The following is a 20960-nucleotide window of genomic DNA, read 5'->3' on the forward strand; positions in this document are numbered from 1 at the left end:
CGCGCCGCGCGCCGCGCCCCGCCTCACGCTCGCCCCCACGTGCCCGCCTCCGCGCGCCGCGCGCCGCCCCTCCCCCACGGCGCTTTCCCCTAGGCCTTCGCCCCGGCTCGTCGCCCGCGGCTTGGGCTTCCTCAGCTCGGCTGGAGCGTCCTGGCGACTCCTTGTGCCCTAACGTGGTGACTGCAGTTAGCCCCGGGGGCTAGCCCAGCCCGCCGCCGCCTGGGTCGTTCCCGCCTCCTAGGGTTGCCGCGACCGCGCGCCCTCCGGCTGCCTCCTTCACCAGGTACGCTTCTGGGCCGAGGGTCGGCGGTCCCGGCGGCTGAAGGCGAGGCGGCTTGTGGCCGGACCGGGGCAGCCTCCGGCCCGGCGGGCCTGCTCAGAGCCCCTGCGGTGGGCAGCGAGGCTTTCTGCAGTCACCGCGGAGCTTGCCGGCGGGAGACAGGCGCTGAGGGGCTCCCGGGGCGGCGGCGGGGGCGGGGGCGGGGGCGGGGGTCGTCGGCCGGTCGGCGCCTCCCAGCCTAGAACGAGTTCGGGGCGCCTGGGGCCTTCGGTACCTCATCGTGTGCTGCTCCTTTGACTCCTGCGTGCACAGACCTGTTCTCGTTTTATCGTGAAGTTTATTTCAACAATAATAGGAAGTGAAATTTGAGATCTCAAGTCTTAGGGTTTGGGGTCTGGACCCACCATTTAGCAGCAGCGTCTAACTGTGGTTAAATTACCTAATCCCATGGAGTCCCAGCTTTTTCACTTGTAAAATGGTGATACTGATGGGATTATATTAAGGATCACGTTAAAATATTTTGTAAAGTAAGTTTTTGTTTTTTTTTAAGTGGAGGGGGAGAAAAAGCTTCACAAAATTGTTTTGGGTTCGTTTCTGCTTATAAACTTGTGAAAGACGAAGAGGATTAGGTTTTGTACTATTTTGCATTCATTAACTTTCGGACATAATAATCACTCATTGTTTAATGGTGATTTAATTAACTGATTTTTTTTTTTTTTTTAAGAGAGGGAGGAGGAAGAGGGGCAGAGGGTGAGAGACAATGTTAAGCAGGGGGCAGCGGTTTGGCGCCGCCTGCAGCCCGGGGCGTGATCCTGGGGACCCTGGATGAGTCCCGCGTCGGACTCTGCTTGGAGCCTGCTTCTCCCTCTGCCTGTGCCTCTGCCTCTCATTCTCTCTCTGTGTCTCTATAAATAAATAAACAAAATCTTAAAAAAAAAAAAAAAAAAAAAAGAACGTTAAGCAGGCTCTAGGCCCTGCATGGAGGGGTGTGTGTGTGTCCCGTTTGTGTCGTTCTCCCCCCCCCCCCCACCATGGGCTGAGATCGTGACCTGAGGAATAATCGAGTCATCAGCTTTACCAACTGAGCCAACCAGATGCCCTTAATGGTTGATTTTTAAACTCATAGAGGTCAGAGAAGTTAGTGCCGATATCACTTTAACAAGTATGTACTTTAAAGCATAGACAGGGATGTATTGTTATAACCCTTAACCGAAATGCGGAACACAAAGAGGTAGGTGGTCCAGGTTTGCTAAGGGAAATGAGAGTTTAGTTGTGAATGGCTTTAAGTTGAAGGACCTAGGGAGAGAAGCGTGGGACTATCATTTATAAGGCAGTTGGTAATATTTGTCTGTAACTCAGGAGAGGTGGGGGGACGGTAAAGAGAGGAAAAAGATTGATTTGAGAGGCATACAGACCCTCACCCTTGGGGGGATGCTTAAGAGGTTATCAGATCTTGATAGGCAGGAGGAGGTGTAGTGTTTTTTTTTTTTTTTTTTTTTTTTTTTTTAGGGATTTTATTTATTTATTCATGAGAGACACACAGAGAGGCAGAGGGAGAAACAGGCTCCCTGCAGGGAGCCTGCCTGGGACTCGATCCGGGTCTCCAAGATCATATCCCGGGCTGAAGGCGGCGCTAAACCACTGGGCCACCAGGGCTGCCCGAGGAGGTGTATTTTGAACAAAACATTCATCATTAGATGATCTATTTGGGGAAAACAACCTATTTTCAAAATGTAAACTCCCAAAAAAGTACAAGATTTTTTGTTCATAAAAAGTTTTAAGATTGAGAAGCGCAAATGGAGAATGTAGGTAAGTCCTGGGAGGAAATAAAATTGCCCATGACAGCATGTGAAATAAGAAAAGCAGTGATGAGCAGACGATGATGAAGAAATAGAAAGATGGAGAAGAGGGTTTAGAGTTAGGAAGTGAACTGGGAACAAAACTTATCATCAGAAGTCACAGAATTACAAACGTTGGGATCCTGCAGGCATCGCTGTCTGGCTTTGGGTAGTTTTGAGTCTCCATTTTAATCTGTGAAATGGAGGTAATTAATATTTCTCAGATAGGTGGATGAAATGAAGCATTCCTGAAAGCTTAATTAGCACACAGAGTGAGAATCTAATGAGTGCTATCCTTCTGGTGACCTCTGCACTAGCTCCTCCATCTTCAAGAGTTCAAAAGCCAAGACTTGAAAAATAGAGTCAGCTTCCCTCCTACCCCACCATCATGTAGGAATGTGTACAATCTTGCTTTCTCTTTATTGAATACATAAAATCTTAAAAAAAAAAAAAAGATGTCATTGATTTCTTTATTGAAAATTTCAAGGCAGCCTGGGTGGCTCAGCGGTTTAGCGCCACCTTCAGCCCAGGGGATCCTGGGGACCCGTGATCGAATACCGCATCGGGCTCCCTGCATGGAGCCTGCTTCTCCCTCTGCCTGTGTCTCTGCCTCTCTCTCTGTATTCTCTGAATAAATTAAAAAAAAGAAAAAGAAAAGAAAAGAAAATTTCAGATGACTAAAGTGTAAGGACTAGATAAGAATAAGGGTCTTGAAGGGGAGGAAACAGGTTGAGCATAATCCTGAAAAAATCAGTCAATATAGGGAATTATATTGATAGGAAGGAAGATAGGGTCTTTGGAAGGTTTAGGGGATATGGGAAAGATTTAAACGTATTTCTATTGAACAAAAAATGAAAGCTCATTTTCCAGTGAAAGCTGAGTTAACTTTCTTATTTACAATAATGAGGAAACTAACATTGTTTGTAACCTATGCTTTTAGACACACCCTTGACTGCCTTATAGGTGATAATGCTAAGCTATGAATGAGAAAGTCTTTTACTGGTCAGTGTTAATGATTTTCTAATCTGTAACTCAAGGTTAATTTAAAAAAATACTACTGGAACTCAAATCTTTTAGTAGCTACAGGAAAGACTTAGTCATATATCTATGGCCTGTATGCATAGAAACCCCCTTACCTGTCCTGACAATAATTAGGACTGTTAGTAAGTTAATCAAGTTTGTGTTAAAGTATATCTTAAAGTATGCTTTAGGTGAAGGATATACACTCAGGAAGAACTGAATGGGGGAGAGGGCAGGGTTATTTATGTTGAGAAGTTTAAAAAGTTCTTTTAAACAAAGTTGGAAAACATTGAGCAGAATTATGGTTTAGTTAAGTGAACATTTGGCTGTCAATTAGGATAAATGAATTTCATTCAGTACTGGCTCTATTTCTAAGAAGTTTTATTACCTTGGGCAATTTCACCTCTTCTAGTACATTGTAAATGAAGACCGTATCTGCTCAGTCTACCACATATCTTTTTGTGATTATCAAATGAGGCCTAATCTCCTTTTTCAGACCACCTCATACATATGTCCAAATTTAAATTTTTTATTTTACAGCCTAGACAAATGAATGGATTTGTTCATTCTTGTGTACTCCTCATCACTTTCCTATTATCTTTTGCTTAAGCTTCTCTACCTATTCCTTTTCCCTGTTCATAGCAAGCCTAGCTTAGATTGAGCCTGTATCTCCTCCTCATTTGGAGCCTTCCATAAAATTCCTATTTGATTCATATGCTAACTATTGATATATTATTTTCTGAAATATGTTCTCTTGCTATTTTTAAAATTTAGTTTTCATATTTTATAGTCTCAATACCCTGGTGAGTTGGAGGACAGAAGGGTTTTTGAAGGTTAAGTTGTTCATTTTGTAGGCTAAGCATATGAAAAGATAGTTGTGGCACTGAAGTGCCTGTGTCAGGTGATGGTAAGCTCAGAAACCCTGGAGAATTCAGTGTTTCAAGGTCTTGAGCATAACCTCAATGAAGGGTAAAAAATGGAGAATAAGCAAGACAGGAAGATTCAGAATTTGAAAGTGGATTCCCTGAGATGATCTAATTCAGAGGCCACTGTGGCATCTGTAGGAACTGTTAAAGATAATGAGCTGGTTCAGAGGTGATATATCATGTTCCGAACTAGACTAAATTACTTAAGGTTAGTAAAGAATACGTATATACTATTTGGCCATGACTATAAAATAATCTACCTACTTGTCCCACTTCTTTTCTTCTGCATTCATTGAGCACCTACCATGTGCTATGCTCAGTGAGATTGGTTTACATAAGATCCCATAAAAATTTCATTATGTAAATTTTAAAATTTTCTAATACAGTAGTCCCTACTTATCCTAGGTTTCAGTTTCCTCTGTCAACCATGGTCCAGAAGCAGATGATTTTCCTTCTGACCTATTGTCAGAAGGTCAACAGTAGCCTAACACTACTTCATTTACTTCACTTTATCTGATCATGCAGACATTTTATCATCTCAGATTATTATAAGGAGGGCAAGTACAGTACAGTAAGATATTTTGAGATCTATTGTCCAATAGACCACATTCACATAACTTTTATTACTGTATATAATTATAATTGTGTTTTTAGTTATGTTAATTTCTCTATGTGACTAGCTTATAAATTAAACTATCATAGGTGTGTATGTATAGGAAAAAACATGTTGAGTTTGTTACTATCTGGGGTTTCAGGTATCTACAGGGGCTCATGGAATAATATATCCCTTGGCAGATGAGGGAGTGCTACTGTACTTTTAAGGGTCTACATACAGTAAAATGGACCCATTTTAAGTGTTCATATTGAATTCTAATAAGTATGTATATCCCATGTAATTACTACCACAATCAAAATATGGAACATTTCTGTCTTCTTAGAAGGTTATTTCATTCTTCATTTCAATTTTCCATCCCATCAGAGGTAACTACTTTTTGCTATAGTTTGATTTATATCTGATACAGTTTTTCCTGTATTTCAGCTTAATATAAGTGAAATCATATAATTTATATGTTGTAGCTCTGAATTATTTTGCATAACAGAAACCTTTTATGATTCATCCACATTGCCATATACATCAGTAGTTCATTCTTTTTTATTGCTGGGTAGTATCCCATGGTGTGAATACACTGTACTTGTTGATTTAGATTTCGGTGGTTTCTCGTATTTGGCTCTTATGAATAATGCTGGTATGAACAGCTCCTTTTGTGGGCCTTTATTTTTCCTAGAATTGTTGGACCGTATATTTACTGAATGTTCAACACCATAGAAATTACTTAAATTTTTAATCCTCTCCTCCAGCAACATATATAAGTCCCATTTGCATCCCGGTCACTTTTCATTTTTTTTTTTTTGTAGAATCTGTGTCTAGTTTTGGTATCAGGGTAATAAGGGCCTCATAAAATTTATTTGGAAGCTTCCTTTCCTCTTCTGTTTTTGGAATAGTTTGAGGACAGTAGGTATTAAGTATTCTTAAAATGTTTGGTAGAATTCACCTGTGAATACATCTGATTCTGGACTTTTGTTTGTTGGAAGTTGTTTGATTACTGATTCCATTTTATTACCAGTAGTTGATTTGTTCAGATTTTCTATTTTTCATTCAATTTTAGAAAATTGTATATTTCTAGGAGCTTATCCATTTCTTATACGTTGTCTAAATTACAAGTATATAATTTTTCATAGTATTCTCTCAGAATTTTTTTGTATCTCTGTGTGTCAGTTGTTGCTGGTCTTTTATTTATCATTTTCTGTTCTCTCTTTTTCTTATGATTTGGGCTAAAAGCTTATCAATTTTGTTTGTATTTTCAAAGAACCAGCCCTTGGTCTCATCGATTTTTTTTTTCTAGTTTCTATTTCATTTATTTGTGCTTTGATCTTACATATATCCTTTCTTTTCTTCTTGGACTTTGTTCTTATTCTCCTAGTTTCTTTAGGTGTAAGGTTGGATTATTTTTTGATACTTTTCTTGAGGTAGGCCCCTGTCATTATAAATTTACTTCTTAAAACTGCTTTTGCTGTGTCCCAGATATTTTGGACCATTATATTTTTATTTGTCTATAGACGTATTTTTTTAATTTCCTCTGATTTCTTGGTGTCCATTGGCCATTTAATAGTGTTTTGTTTAGCCTCCATGTGTTTTTGTTTTCTTGCGATTGATTTCTAGTTTCATACTGTTGTAGTTGGAAAAGATGCATGATATTTCAGTCTTCTTAACTTATTAAGACTTATTTTGTGGCCTTAATGTGATCTATCCTGGAGAATTTTCCACGTGCACTTAAAAAGACTGTATATTCTGCTTTTGGATGTAATGTTCTATATGTATCTGTTAAGGTCCATCTGGTATAATGTATTGTTCAAAGACACTGTTTCCTTATTGATTTTCTGTTTGGATGATCTACCCATTGATGTAAAGGGTGTTAAAGTCTGTCTTAATGTTTGCTTTGTACACTTAGGTGCTGCGAGGTTAGGTTTGTGGATATTTACAGTTGTTACACCTTCTTGTTTGAATTTGCTCCTTCATCATTATTTAAATCCCTCATCTCTTATTACAGCCTTTGTTTTAACATCTGTTTTGTCTGGGTGCCTGTGTGGCTTAGTCGGTTAAGCATCTGCCTTCAGCTCAGGTCCTGATCCCAGGGTCCTGGGATCCAGCCCCATGTCGGGTTCCCTGCTTAGTGAGGAGCCTACTTCTCCTTTCCCTGCTCTAGCTCCCCCTGCTTGTGTTCACTCTTTCTCTTTCTGTCAAATAAGTAAAATCTTTAAAAATAAATAAATAAAATCGTTTTGTCTAAGTTTTTACACCCCAGCTTTTTTTCTTTTTCTTTTTTCTATCATTTGAGTATGGTATCTTTTTCCACCCTTCCACTTCATTCTTTTTGTGTCCTTAGGTCTAAAGTTAGCCTCTTGTAGTTGGCATATAGATGGGTCTTGTTTTTTTTTTTTTTTTTTAATCCATTCTGCCACCCTATTTCTTTTCTTTATAAGTGTACCTTGGAGCATTTATATTTAAAGTATTGATAAATGTGTACTTATTGCCATTTTGTTCATTGTTTTCTGATTGTTTTTGTAATTCTCTGTTACTTTTTTTTCCTCTTGCTCTCTTTCCCTGTGATGACTTTCTGTAGTGTTTTCCTTGGCTTTTCTTTATTTTTTTTTTTTTTTGTGTATCTGTTGTAGATTTTTGGCTTGTGGTTATCATGAGATTCATGTATAGGCTCTAAAACATACAGCAATCTATATTAAATTGATGGTCATTTAAGTTCAAATACATTCTAAAAGAACTTTTTTACTCTTTTCCATGTTTTATGTATATGTTGTCATATTTTACATCTTATTCTTTTTTTTTCTTTTTCTTTTTCTTTTTTTTTTTTTTTTCTTTTAAGTATTGCTTATTCCACTTAAAGAAGTTCCTTTAACATTTCTTGTAAGACTGGTCTAGGTGATGGCGTCATTTAACTTTCATTGATCTGGGCAACTATCTCTCCCTCAATTCTGAATGATAACCTTTCTAAATTGAATATTCTTGGTGGCAGGTATTTTCCTTTCAGCTCTTATATATCATGCCACTCCCTTCTGGCATGCAAAATACCTTTTTTTGTTTTAAGATTTTATTGATTTATTAGAGAGAGCGTGAGCGGCAGGGGTGGGGACAGGGGCGCAGAGGGAGAAGCAGACTCCTTACTGAGCAGGAATCCTGATGCAAGACTTAATCCCAGAACCCATTGATCGTGACTGAGCTTAAGGTAGACACTTAACCGACTCAGCCACCCAGGCACCCTTGACCTGGAAAATTTCTGCTGAAAAATCAGCAGATAGCCTTATGGGGTTTCCCTGATATCTCTCTCTCTCTCTCTCTCTCTCTCTTTTTTTTTCCCCCTCTCTCTTGCTGATTTTAAAATTCTCTATCTTTAACCTTTGTCATTTTAATAATTATGTGTCCTATTGTGAGTCTCCTTAGGTTCATTTTGTTTGGAACTCTATGCTTCCTGATCCTGTATATATGTTTCCTTTCCTCAGTTAGGGAAATTTCAGCTGTTATTTCTTCAAATAAATTTCCACTTCTTTCTCTCTCTCTTCTTTCTGGGAGCCCGATAATGTGAACATTTGTTTGCCTATATTGTCTAGATATAGATCCCTTAACCTATCCTCATTTTTTTCTTAATTCTATTTTTCTGATGCTAAGCTTGGGAGCTTTTCATTATCCTGTGTTCCAGGTTGCATACCTGTTCTTCTGCATCCACAAACCTGTGTTGATTTCCCTGTAGTGTATTTTTCATTTCAATTACTGTATTTTTAAACTCTGATTGGATTTTTTTTTTTATGTTTTCTATCTCTTGGTTGAAGTTCTCGGTTCTTACTTTTCAGTCTGGTTAGCATCTTCATGATCATTGCTTTCTGATCTTTATCTGGCATATTGCCTATATCTGTTCCTTTTTAATTTTTTTTTTTTTCTTATTCCTTACTTGGAGCATCTTCTGTCTCTTCATTTGCTTGACTTTGCTGGGCTTGTTTCTCAGAATTAGTGAAATGACTACTTTTACACTTGAAGGAATGGCCTTGTGAATGGTCATACTCTGTGTGGACTGTGTATGCCTGGTTTCTTTGAGTGGCTGGAGCTGTGTCTGGCATGTGCTGGGGGTTTTGGAGTACTCTATGTTGGGCTGCCCTGGTAGGATGACCAGAGCTGAAGTGGGTATGGGCCAGGGTCATCCCAGGACTCTCCATAAAGAGGCACTCTGTCAGGATAGCTAAAGCTGAAGTGGGTATAAGGTGGGGTGTCTTGTTGCTCTCCATGCAAAGGGCACCCTAGTGGGATGGCTGAAGCTGAGGCAGGGAACATACTTCAGGGGTTCGAGTGTGTTATATAGCAAATAAATTTGAGTCTGGGGCACAAGCTGGGGTGTCCTTGGGCACTCTGAATAGTGAGCATTCTGGCAGGATAGCTGTAGCTCAAGTGGGCTTGAGCTGGGGTGGTCTCTGGACTCTCCGCCCAGAAGGTGCCCTGGGGGGACAGCTAAAGTTGAAGTGAGTGCAAGCCTGGGTGTCCAAGGTTGCTCAGTGCAGAATGTGCCCTGGCAGGGTGATTGGAGCCAAGACCAGCATGGACTGGGGTGTCCTGGGGCACTCCATGCAGGTACTGTTTTCCAGGGTGATTGGAGCTGAAACAGGCATGAGTCAGGAGGTTTCAAAGTGCTCTGTGCCAGGGGTGAAATGGTGCAGGAGCTATATGGTGTAGGCCTGGGATGTTCTGGAGTGCTTTATATCTGTGTCATCGTGGCAGGAGTCAGAGCTGTAGTGAGCACCCACCAAGGATCTTTTGGTGTATACTGTACTGGGGCTATCTTGGAGGGACTATTAGGTCTGGTGTGGGCTGGGGCCTGGGACTCACTGAAACTGTAAGGTAGCTGTGGAACCCAGACCTTGCTATCCACGTTATCAGTGTGGAGGTGAATATACACTGTGGTGCTCACCAGCCCACCGACTCAGAATTCCAGTAGCTCGCTTGCTTTTTGGTGGAATTTTGGACTGCATCTTTTATATTTTAGTTGCTCTTTTAAACCTGGGCTTTTTTTTCCCGTGTCCCAGGGCATGCAGAGCTAGCTACAGCAGAGCTCACTGAGGTGGCAGGCCAGCTATGGTGCCTAGAACTCTGCTCCAGTCTGCATTATCAAGAGGAGAGGCGGTGAGTGAACTTAAACTGTGGCACTCACCAGCCCCTCCAACCTGAAGGGAAGTCCAGCAGCTTCCCCACTAGTGGAATTCTAAGGCTGGATCTCTTTTTTTAAAGATTTTTTATTTATTTATTCATGAGAAACAGAGAGAGAGAGAGGTAGAGACACAGGCAGAGGGAGAAGCAGGCTCCACGCAGGGAGCCCGACGTGGGACTCAACCCCCGGTCTCCAGGATCAGGCCCTGGGCTGAAGGCGGCACTAAACCGCTGAGCCACCCGGGCTGCCCTAAGGCTGGATCTCTTAAACCAAGACTTTTTTTTCTATGCCCCAAGACAGACAAACTGTTCAAGGTTCCTCAGTACTATCCCTTCCATTTTAGAAGGTCTAAAGTCTACTTCAGTAGGGACAGTAAAGTCTACTCCAAACTAAAAGGTACTTTGAGACCAGAAAACAAAGCAGATGAATTTGTACAGTTTAGACAGTGTTTTATTCAGGGTAATTTACTGACACAGGAGGATTAGCTGGAAAACGATCCATGGCAACTGCAAAGTTTTTCTCTGCAAAGTTGGCCTTAGTCCACAGATTTTATAGAATATGTGGATGTGCAGAAGGGCATTGTAATGAGATTAAAGGGTTCACGTGCACCTCAAAGGGTTTGTGTGCACATAATTGACAGTTAACCTTTAATTAGATTGTGGCACCACCTATGTGTCAAGAATGGGAAATGTTATCCTTAAGGCCAAAACAAGCCTTCCCCTATCCTGGCCTTAGTGGACATTTCCAAGGTATGTAGACTAGTCTCCAAGGGCCTGGAACACATAGCCCAAGAAGGATAATTGAGTGAAATGAATAAGGTGAAGGGACAAAGATAGAATCAGTATTGTCAGCATTCCTACTTTTCCGCTGTACTTCTCTGCGTTCCTTCATTATCTTCTCTTCATTTCTCTTGCTGTCCTCTATGTGGTCTCTCTCTAGCCTTTCTTCATATATTTTTTTGTGTGCAGAAGCTGTTCAGCCCTCAGTTCTTTAGGAGGAATTACTCTATAAGTAGATGTAGATTTAGGGTGTCCATGGAAGAGATGAGTTGGGAGTCTTTATATGTCACCATCTTGGACCAGGACTCCACCTCTTCTAGCACATTTCGGTGGTTGAGGGAGGGGTGTTTTTGCTGGTGGTTTCTGAGGTGATTACAATTAGTATTTTACCTTATAACATTCTGGTTTGGATTAATACCAGTTAAATTTTAGTAGTATAGAAAAATTTGCTCTCATATAGCTCCATTCCTTCTTTGTGCCTTTGTAGTTATACAAACTACATCTTTATATATTTGTATGCTCATCAACAGAGATTTACTTTACTGTTTTATCCATTTTCTTTTATATTTATCCTTGTTACCTTTGCCAGTACTTTTGTTTCTTTATGAACTCCAGTTATTCCATGCTTGCGGATTGGAGAAATTAATACCTTTATGTTAATATTTTATGTTAATCTATTAAAATGTTTGTATTATCCAAAGCAGTCTACAGATTCAGTGCAATCTCTACCAAAATACCAATAGTGTTTTTTTCAGAACTAAAACAAATAATAAAATTTGTGTGGAATCACAAAATCAAAGCAATCTTGAGAAAGAACAAACCTGGAGATGTCACAGTCTTAGATTTTAAAGTATAGTATAAAGTTATAGTAATCAAAAGAGTATAGCAATGCAGTGAAACAAGATAGATCACATTGATCAGTCCAACAGCCCAGAAATAAACCTACACTTAATTAACATAGTCTGTAACAAAAGAGGTAAGTATGTTCAATCAGGGAATGACACTCTCTTCAGAAAATGGTGTTGGGAAAACTAGACAGGTACATGCAAAAGAATAAAGCTGGACCTCTTCTTATACCATGTACAAAGATAAATTCAAAATGGATTAAAGACCTAACTGTAAGACTTGGAACCATAAAACTTAACAACAGCAACATAGTAAACTTTTGGATAATGGTCTTAGCAATATTTTTTCTGGATCATTCTTCTCAAGCAAGGGAAAGAGCAAAAATAAACAAGGCTACATGAAACTAAAATCCTTTTGTGGAACAAAGGAAACCATCAACAGTACAAGAAGGCAACCTAGTGAATGGTGGAAGATATTTGCAATTGATTTTTCCCATACGAGGTTAATATCCAATATCTACAAATACTTACACATCAACATAAAAAAAAATAGACAATCCCATGTAGAGGGTCAGAAGACCCAAAAACACGTTTTTCCAAAGAAGATTCATGGATGGCAAACAGACACATGAAAAGGTACTTATTGTTGCTACTTAAAGTTTTGAATTGCATTTCCCTGATACACTTTACACCAGTCAGAATGGCCAGTATCAAAAAGACAAAAAGAAGTGTTGATGAGATTGTGGAGAAAAGGAAACCCTCATGTACCATTGATGAGAACATAAATTGGTGCAGCCACTGTGGAAAACATTATGGAGGTTTTTCAAAAAATTAAAAATAGAAATATCATGATCCAGTAATTCCACTTGGTGTATTTACCCAAAGAAAAGAAAGACACTAATTTGAAAAGAGATATGCACCCCTGTGTTTATTGTAGTGTTACAATAGCTAAGATATGGAAACAACCTAAATTTCTTTTTTTTTTTTTAAGATTTTATTTATTTATTCATGATCGTCACACAGAGAGAGACAGAGAGGCAGAGACACAGGCAGAGGGAGAAGTAGGCTCCATGCTGGGAGCCCGACGTGGGATTCGATCCCGGGTCTCCAGGATCGCGCCCCGGGCCAAAGGCAGGCGCCAAACCGCTGCGCCACCCAGGGATCCCCTAAATTTCCATCAATAGATGAATAGATAGGGAAGATATGGTATATATTTACATTGGACTGTTACTCAGCGGTTAAAAAAAAATCCAAAATCTTATCATTTATGATAACGTGATTTGATCTATAAGGCATTATGCTAAATGAAATAAGTCAGAGAATGTCAGATATTATATTTCACATATTTGTGGGATCCAAAAAAGCAAAACAAATGAAGACATGGTAAAGAAAATCCAAAACTCGTATATACAGACAACAAATTGGTGGTTGCCAGATGTGAGGGGAAGTGGGGGACTGAGTGAAATAGGTGAAGTGGGTTAAGAGGTACAAACTTTTAGTTCTAAAATAAGGCAAGATGAAAAGTACAGCACAGAGAATATAGTCAATAGCATTTTAATAACTTCATATGGTGACAGATTATAACTACACTTAATAGTGGTGAACATTTTGTAGTGTATGTAATTGTCCAATTACCATGTTGTACAATTGAAATTAATATATCTATGTCAACTGTACTTCAATTTGAAATGTTTAAAAAATAAAATTTAAAATGTGATACATGTGTATATAGAATGGAATATTATCCAGCCATGAGAAAGAAGGAAATCCTGCCATTTAGGAAGATGTGCTTGGACCTTGAGGTTATTATACTAAGTGAAATAAGACAGAGAGATACTGCATGGTATCACATGGGGAAAAAAAAGAGTCTTGTAAAAAAAAGCCTCAGAGCAGACATCAATAATCCTAATGTGGATTCAAATGGTCCTCAAAAGAAAGCAGGGGTAGCCATACTTATATCAGATAAACTAAAATTTACCCCAAAGACTGTAGTGAGAGATGAAGAGGGACACTATATCATACTTAAAGGATCTATCCAACAAGAGGACTTAAGAATCCTCAATATATATGCCCCGAATGTGGGAGCTGCCAAATATCAATCAATTAATAACCAAAGTTAAGACATACTTAGATAATAATACACTTATACTTGGTGACTTCAATCTAGCACTATCTATACTCGATAGGTCTTCTAAACACCACATCTCCAAGGAAACGAGAGCTTTAAATGATACACTGGACCAGATGGATTTCACAGATATCTACAGAACTTTACATCCAAACTCAACTGAATACACATTCTTCTCAAGTGCACATGGAACTTTCTCCAGAATAGACCACATACTGGGTCACAAATCGGGTCTGAACTGATACCAAAAGATTGGGATCGTCCCCTGCATATTCTCAGACCATAATGCCTTGAAATTAGAAATAAATCACAACAAGAAGTTTGGAAGGACTTCAAATACGTGGAGGTTAAGGACCATCCTGCTAAAAGATGAAAGGGTCAACCAGGAAATTAAGGAAGAATTTAAAAGATTCATGGAAACTAATGAGAATGAAGATACAACCATTCAAAATCTTTGGGATGCAGCAAAAGCAGTCCTGAGGGGGAAATACATCGCAATACAAGCATCCATTCAAAAACTGGAAAGAACTCAAATGCAAAAGCTAACCTTACACCTAAAGGAGCTAGAGAAAAAACAGCAAATAGATCCTACACCCAGCAGAAGAAGAGAGTTAATAAAGATTCGAGCAGAACTCTATGAAATCGAGACCAGTAGAACTGTGGAACAAATCAACAAAACCAGGAGTTGGTTCTTTGAAAGAATTAATAAGATAGATAAACCATTAGCCAGCCTTATTAAAAAGAAGAGAAGAAGACTCAAATTAATAAAATCATGAATGAGAAAGGAGAGATCACTACCAACACCAAGGAAATACAAATGATTTTAATAATCCTAATGTGGAATCTTAGATTTTTTTTTTTTAATTCAGGAATGGAATAAGGATACTCATTTTCAATACTCTGTAACACTGTGTTGGAGATCCTGGCCTTTATAATAAGAAAACTAAATTTGTAACATAATGAGTATGATGGACAGAAATTAAACTTACTATTTTGCAGAAAAAACTTGAGTCTATAAATGAGAAATTAGAAGTAATGGCTTTTCTTTAGTAAGGTTGGCTGAGTATAAGGTTAATGTACAAAATTACTTCCATATATTAACAGCAGAGGCAATATATAATTAAAAGGAAAATACTATTTACATTGGTATTAGCAACTACCAGATATCTATGGTTGGATTGGTCACAGATATGCCACAAAGATAACTATATGACAAATTTTAAAATTTCTCACAACATTAAGGAAGACTTGAATGAAGGAATAGACTATATTCATAGATATTTTCTCCAGGTTTATCTATAGAGTCAATGTAATTCCAACTAAAACCATAAAGAGATTTTTTTTTAAGATTTTATTTATTCATGATAGAGAGAGAGAGAGGCGCAGAGACATAGGCAGAGGGAGAAGCTGGCTTCATGCTAGGAGCCTGATGTGAGACTCGATCCCAGGACTCCAGGGTCATGCCCTGGGCCAAAGGCAGGCACCAAATCTCTGAGCCACCCAGGGATCCCAGAGATTTTTTTAAGAAGATGATTCTTAAACTTACGTAAAGGACCTGAGGGCCAAGAGCAACCATGACACTTCTGAAAAACAGGTAGGGTGGACCTAACCCTAACTTATATAAGGGCTTACTGTGACTCCATAGTAGTAAAGTGTGATAGGGTTTAAAGATGGGTAGACAAATTGATCAGTAGAATAGAATAGAGAGTCTAGAAACAGTTCCACAAGGAAATAGAATTTAGGTATATATAACAAAGTAGTGTATCAAGTTAGAGGAGAAAAGAGAGATTATTTAATAATTGGAGCTTTTTTTGGGGGGGGGGCCTGAGTGGCTCAGTTAGTTACGTATCTGCCTTGGGCTCAGATCATGATCTCAAGGTCCTGGGATCGAGCCCCATATTGGGCTCCATGCCTAGCAGGGGAGTCTGCTTCTCCTTCCCCCCCACTCATGCTCACTTTCTCTTTCAAATAAATAAAATCTTCTAAAAATGGACTGTAAAGTACTTATTTTCACATGGGAAAAGATGAAATTGGCTTCCTATTACACATGCTATTTTAAAAATTCTGCATAAACTAAGGATTTAAAATTTGTCAGTGGCATAACTTTAATATACATAGGGAGAATATGTAGGCAGATATCTTTTGGACTTTTGAGTAAGGAAAGATTGCTTAAAGAAGAATCAAAAAGGTGTTGTCTATAAAGGGAAAGATAAAACTTCACTACGTTAACAATAAGAATTTTGACACTTCTCTTACGCTACACACAAAAATCAACAGCAAGTAGATTAATGACTTGAATGTAAGACCATAAAGTATAAAAATCCTGCATGAAAACATAAGGAAAAGCTTCATAACATTGATCTTGGCAGTGATTTCATGTACATGACACCAAAGCTCTGACAGGAAAAGCAAAAGGCAACTTTGACTACATCAAACTAAAAATCTTCTAGACAGCTACAGACATAATCAACAGAGTGAAAAGACAGTCTGTGGAATGGGAGCAAATATTTACAAACCATACATCTGATATGAAATTACTATCCAAAATAGATAAGGAACTCCTACAACTCAGTAAGAAATAATAACTGGATTTAAAAATGGGTAAAGGACTTGAATAGACATCTTTCCAAAGAAAACGTACAAATGGCCAACAGGAATATGAAGAGACCCTGAACATTACTAATGAACTCAAAGTCACAAGATATCACTTCAAACTTTTTATGATAGCCATTATTAAAAAGAAAAGCAGAAAATAACAAGTGCTAATGGAGATGCAAAAAATCTGAAGCCTGTGTATTGCTGGTAAAATGGTATAGCTGCTATGGAAAATGGTGTCAGTTCCTCAAAAAATTTAAAATAGAACAACTCTATGATTTAGCAATCCCTCTTCTGGATATTTAGCTAAAATTATTGAAACCAGAATCTCAAGATATTGGAACTCCTATGTTCATTGCATTAGGCACAGTTCAAGAGGTAGAAACAATCTAATTTTTTTGCCCATCAATAGAGGATAATGAAAATATGTATTTATGTACATCTATGTGTATATATATAAATGAGTATTATTTAGCATTTTTAAATTTTAAAAAAGATTTTATATTCATTAGAGTGCACAAGTCCGGGGGGAGGGGCAAAGAGGGATGGAGAAGTAGACCTCCCTGTCCAGCAGGGAGCCAACTCAGGGCTCTATTCTAGGACCTTGAGATCATGACCTGAGCCAAAAGTAGATGTTTAACTAAGCCATCTAGGTGTCTTAGCCTTTTTAAAAAAGATTTTATTTTAGAGAGAAAGAGAGAGGAATGCATGAGCAGGGGGAGGAAGAAGGAGAGACTCTCAAACAGACTTCACACAGTGTGGAGCCGGATGCTGGGCTTGATGCCACGAGCCTGGGATCATGACCTGAGCCAAAAGCAAGAGTCAGACACTTCAGCCATTGAGCTACCCAGCTGCCCCATTTAGCCTTATATTTTTATTTTATTATTATTTTTGAAAGATTTTATTTTTTCATGAGTAACACAGAGAGAGAGAAAGAGAGAGGCAGAGACACAGGCAGAGGGAGAAGCAGGCTCCATGCAGGGAGCCCGATGTGGGACTTGATCCCAGGTCCCCAGGATCACACCCTGGGCTGCAGGCGGCGCTAAACCGCTGTGCCACCAGGGTGTCCCCCTATTTAGCCTTTTAAATGATGGAAATCCTCTCATATGATATAACATGTTTGAACTTTTAGAGTATTATGCTGGGTAAAAGACGCCAGTCGCAGAAGCAGGAATACTGCATGTCTCCACTTATGTGAAGTAATTAAAGTAGTAAAATTCTTAGAAGGTAGAATGGTAGTTTCCAGGTGAAGAGATGTTCAACATCTTTTACTTAGCAGGGGAAGGTAAATCAAGACTATAAGATAGCATTTAACATAAATTTGAAAAGATTAAGGCAAGGTATATAAATTAGTGATACTAATGTAAGTAGTAGGACAGAGGATGGGTATAAAAAGAAGTCAGGGACTTGGGAAGAAAGCTGTTGTTGCGGAATATTTGAAGTATCCTGTTTATAGGATAAATTAACATTAAAATCATTTCTCCCACTAGTCTGTGTGTTCTCTGGAAAGGTTAGAATAGCTGCCACTAGAAGAGGAGAAGGATGCAAAGGAAAAAGGGAAGTAGGTTGATAGGATTGCAAGGAATTTAAAGCCCTGGAGAATATATTATAAATTCTAGACAATCCACTGAGATTATTTCCTACTTTTTCTTCATCTAACCTCAAGTTTGTGATTATATTGTTCTCCCCCCCTTACATTATTTTTCAAATAAATTGAAAGACTAATTTTACAGATCTCATTGTAAGTAGTTACATGTTATGATTTTAGGAGATTAATATACGTTTCAAAACTATTTTTATATAAAGAAGTAATAAAAAATCCAGTAACCTTGATTCTGATTTCTAAAAAGTTACATCTAAATTTCTGACTTTTTCCCCTTAACATTCTATAATAATTGCTTAAAATATATCCGTTTTTCTGGCATTAGTTTTAGGTTTGAGCATATTCAGGTGCCAACTTTGCTGGAATGGATATCAAATAAAGCATTGTAGGCCTTTTTAGTTTTTACTTCTGGAGGAGAAGAGTACCTATGTTCTAGCATATGTATATTATTTTTCTACTTACTGTTCATATAATCAATGTTAGAAGTATTTTCCTAGACTTGAAGATTCTACATAAGTTTCATGAACTAAAAAAATTTTGTTCAAATTTTCTCATGTATAGAAAAAATATAGAACAGTAAAATAATTATGGAGTACTTAGCACCTAAATTTAGCAGATTATTAACATTGGCATATTCATTTTTTCTGAAGTATTGTAAGCTACAACTGTTATAATGTTTAGCTCCAATACTTAGAATATGAATGTCTTTTTAAAAAAAGACACTTCAGTATAACTGGTATTATAACCAGTATACCATTCTCTCACCAAACAGTTGTCTAATATCCATCCTGTGTTCATATTTCTCTATGTACTCGCAAACTGACTTTTAAAATTTTATTTATTCAAACCAGGATGTATTTGGTTGGTGACTCTCTGAAGATGTCATTATTATTATTATTATTATTATTATTATTATTATTTATTATTCTATAATAGGTCTCCCTTCCCTGCTACCTTTTCCCCCTGCCTTAATTTCACTTGTTGAAGATCCAAGACAGTAGTTGTATTACAGCTTCTCCTATTTTGTGGTATCCTTTACTATGTTACTTTACTCTCTGAATTTTCTATAAATTGGAAGTTAGATCTAATGGATTTAGATTACAATTAAAAGGTTTTTTTCCCCAAAAATACTTCATATATAGCGCTGGAAACTTAATTTTGTGTCAGAAAATCTAGTTGACTCGTGATACCAAGATTGATCAGACTGTTCAGCTTCTAAAATTGTTTTTGTTGTGTTTTCCTGTTTAGTTTTTTTTTTTTTTTTTTTTTTTAAGTGGGCTCCATACCCCAGGGTGGAAGCCCAACACTGGGCTTGAAGTCACGGCCCTGAGATCAAGACCTGAGCTGACATAAAAGGTCGGATGCTTAACTGACTGAGCCTCCCAGGTACCCTGAGAATTGTTTGTTTTTTAAGCAGAATAAATTTACTGGGACAATGAGATTTTTTTTTTTTTTTTTTTTAGCACTTCCACCCTGGATCCTCTAATTATAAATGTAAGCTTATTTCCTTAGATCATTATCTAGAGACTGCCAGAAAGGTGGGTAGGATGACAAGGGGTTTCAGTTTGCTCCTGTTCCTTGCTTTCAATTCCTAGAGAAGGGAGGACATGCAGTGTATGGTTTCTTCCAGTCCCAGGGCACCTGCCTTCAGGGCTCTTTACTGTAGGCACCCAGACAAGCAGATCTGCTTCCTAGGGTCCTGCTTATTGTCTCCCTCCCCTCCCACCTTCCCATGTTTCCAAGTCAGCTTTCATGCAAGAAGAAATCCTAACCAAAAAAGGTCTCTTGTCAATGGTCAAGAGTTGAATTGAGGGTGGGGGAATGGATGCATCTGAAGCAAAGAATGCAGGTGCCCAGATGTGCTCCCCTTAGATGTTTTTCTGATAACGTCCCTAATCATGCCAGAGAGACGAGCCATTTGCCAAGAACTTGGCCCAAGGCTTGAGAAGACTGAAAGGGCCCTGCCTAGCTTCCTTAGCTCACACCTCAGCTTTGCTAAGAGCAACCCTAGGCTCCAGCTGACCACATGCATGTGAGCTAGCTCGAGAACACTACAATAACTGTCAATAAAATCCAGGGTCATGGAGAGAAAGGTTATGGTGGATGGAATTCTTCCAGCCTGGCTTGGCAATGTGCTTGAAATAGGGGAAGTGGTCCTCGATCCAAGTATAGATGCCTTTCAAGGTCATGTACTTCCTCTCTGTGCTGTTGATGGCGAACTATATCATAGCCAGGTAAGAGTATGGCGGCCGGGATCCCTGGGTGGCGCAGCGGTTTAGCGCCTGCCTTTGGCCCGGGGTGCGATCCTGGGGACCCGGGATGGAATCCCACGTTGGGCTCCTGGTGCATGGAGCCTGCTTCTCCCTCTCCCTGTGTCTCTGCCTCTCTCTCTCTCTCTCTCTCTCTCTCTGTGTGACTATCATAAATAAATAAAAATTTAGAAAAAAAAAAAAAAAGAGTATGGCGGCCGCTCAGAGAGTCCTGCCAGGATGTTGATGCTCCCAGGGGCTCCTCAACCTGACTTTGCTCCAGGTGACGATTCTCCTTTTCCTCCATCTCTTGTTTGATGCTGCTGGAGCCCAGTCCATCCAAACTCCTCTTTCCAAGCCACTGAATGTTAGTCAAGCTGTTGTCAAGAGTGCAGCCTGCTGTCTCACTGCCAGCACAGCTCTCCCATCTCTGCCCGGGAAGGTCTCCAGGTGGTCTAGGCAGATTCATATCCCTAGCTGCCGGCTTTGATCCCAGGGTCTCGGTGACCACTTCTGTCCTCTTGGGATCATTGCTGGTTTGGGCTTGAGCCTGGGATCTTGGAGGGTGAGTGGGGGCTCCCCCATAGCTGATGAGGATGAATTTGTTGGGCCCAGTGCTGCTACTCTCTTTTCCTTTGGCAGTCAATGCTGTGATGATGCTCCAGATATTGGCTTTGTTCAGGATGGCCACCGCTTGGGTGTTGGGCATGGTGGGGTGGTTAAGAGTCTTGATCCCAGCTGTAAACTTGCAAGAGTTGGACTCTGCCGCCTCCTTGGAGGCCTGTGCTTGACCAGGCTCTTGTTGGGCAGGGGGCCTCTTAGGTTCCTCTCCTGATGTTTCACCTGGGGCATTTTGAACAGGAAGGGGCAGCCTCAGTCCTTGGAAAGTCAGTGGCCGATGGGGGCTGGTTTTCATTATAAATCTGTGCTTT

General features: G+C 39.3%; 1 protein-coding gene and 1 pseudogene across 9 annotated transcripts in view; one reads left to right on the plus strand and one right to left on the minus strand.

Moving 5' to 3' along the window:
* Window positions 1-54: 54 nt before the first annotated feature.
* SLC25A40 (solute carrier family 25 member 40) overlaps window positions 55-20960 on the plus strand; it is a 50646-nt gene continuing 29740 nt past the window's right edge. For 3 of the 9 annotated variants that reach the window (XR_013357037.1, XR_013357038.1, XM_077857116.1), the window contains exon 1: window positions 57-283. The gene's annotated coding sequence lies outside the window, so the exon portion shown is untranslated. Of the gene's footprint in view, window positions 284-20960 lie in introns of all 9 variants that reach the window. The other 6 variants (XR_013357035.1, XR_013357036.1, XM_077857115.1 and 3 more) reach the window with 3 other exon arrangements.
* Window positions 277-20944, minus strand: LOC144289174 (forkhead box protein M1 pseudogene; annotated as a pseudogene).

Source organism: Canis aureus, chromosome 18 (assembly GCF_053574225.1).
Source record: "Canis aureus isolate CA01 chromosome 18, VMU_Caureus_v.1.0, whole genome shotgun sequence".
Lineage (NCBI taxonomy): Eukaryota > Metazoa > Chordata > Mammalia > Carnivora > Canidae > Canis > Canis aureus.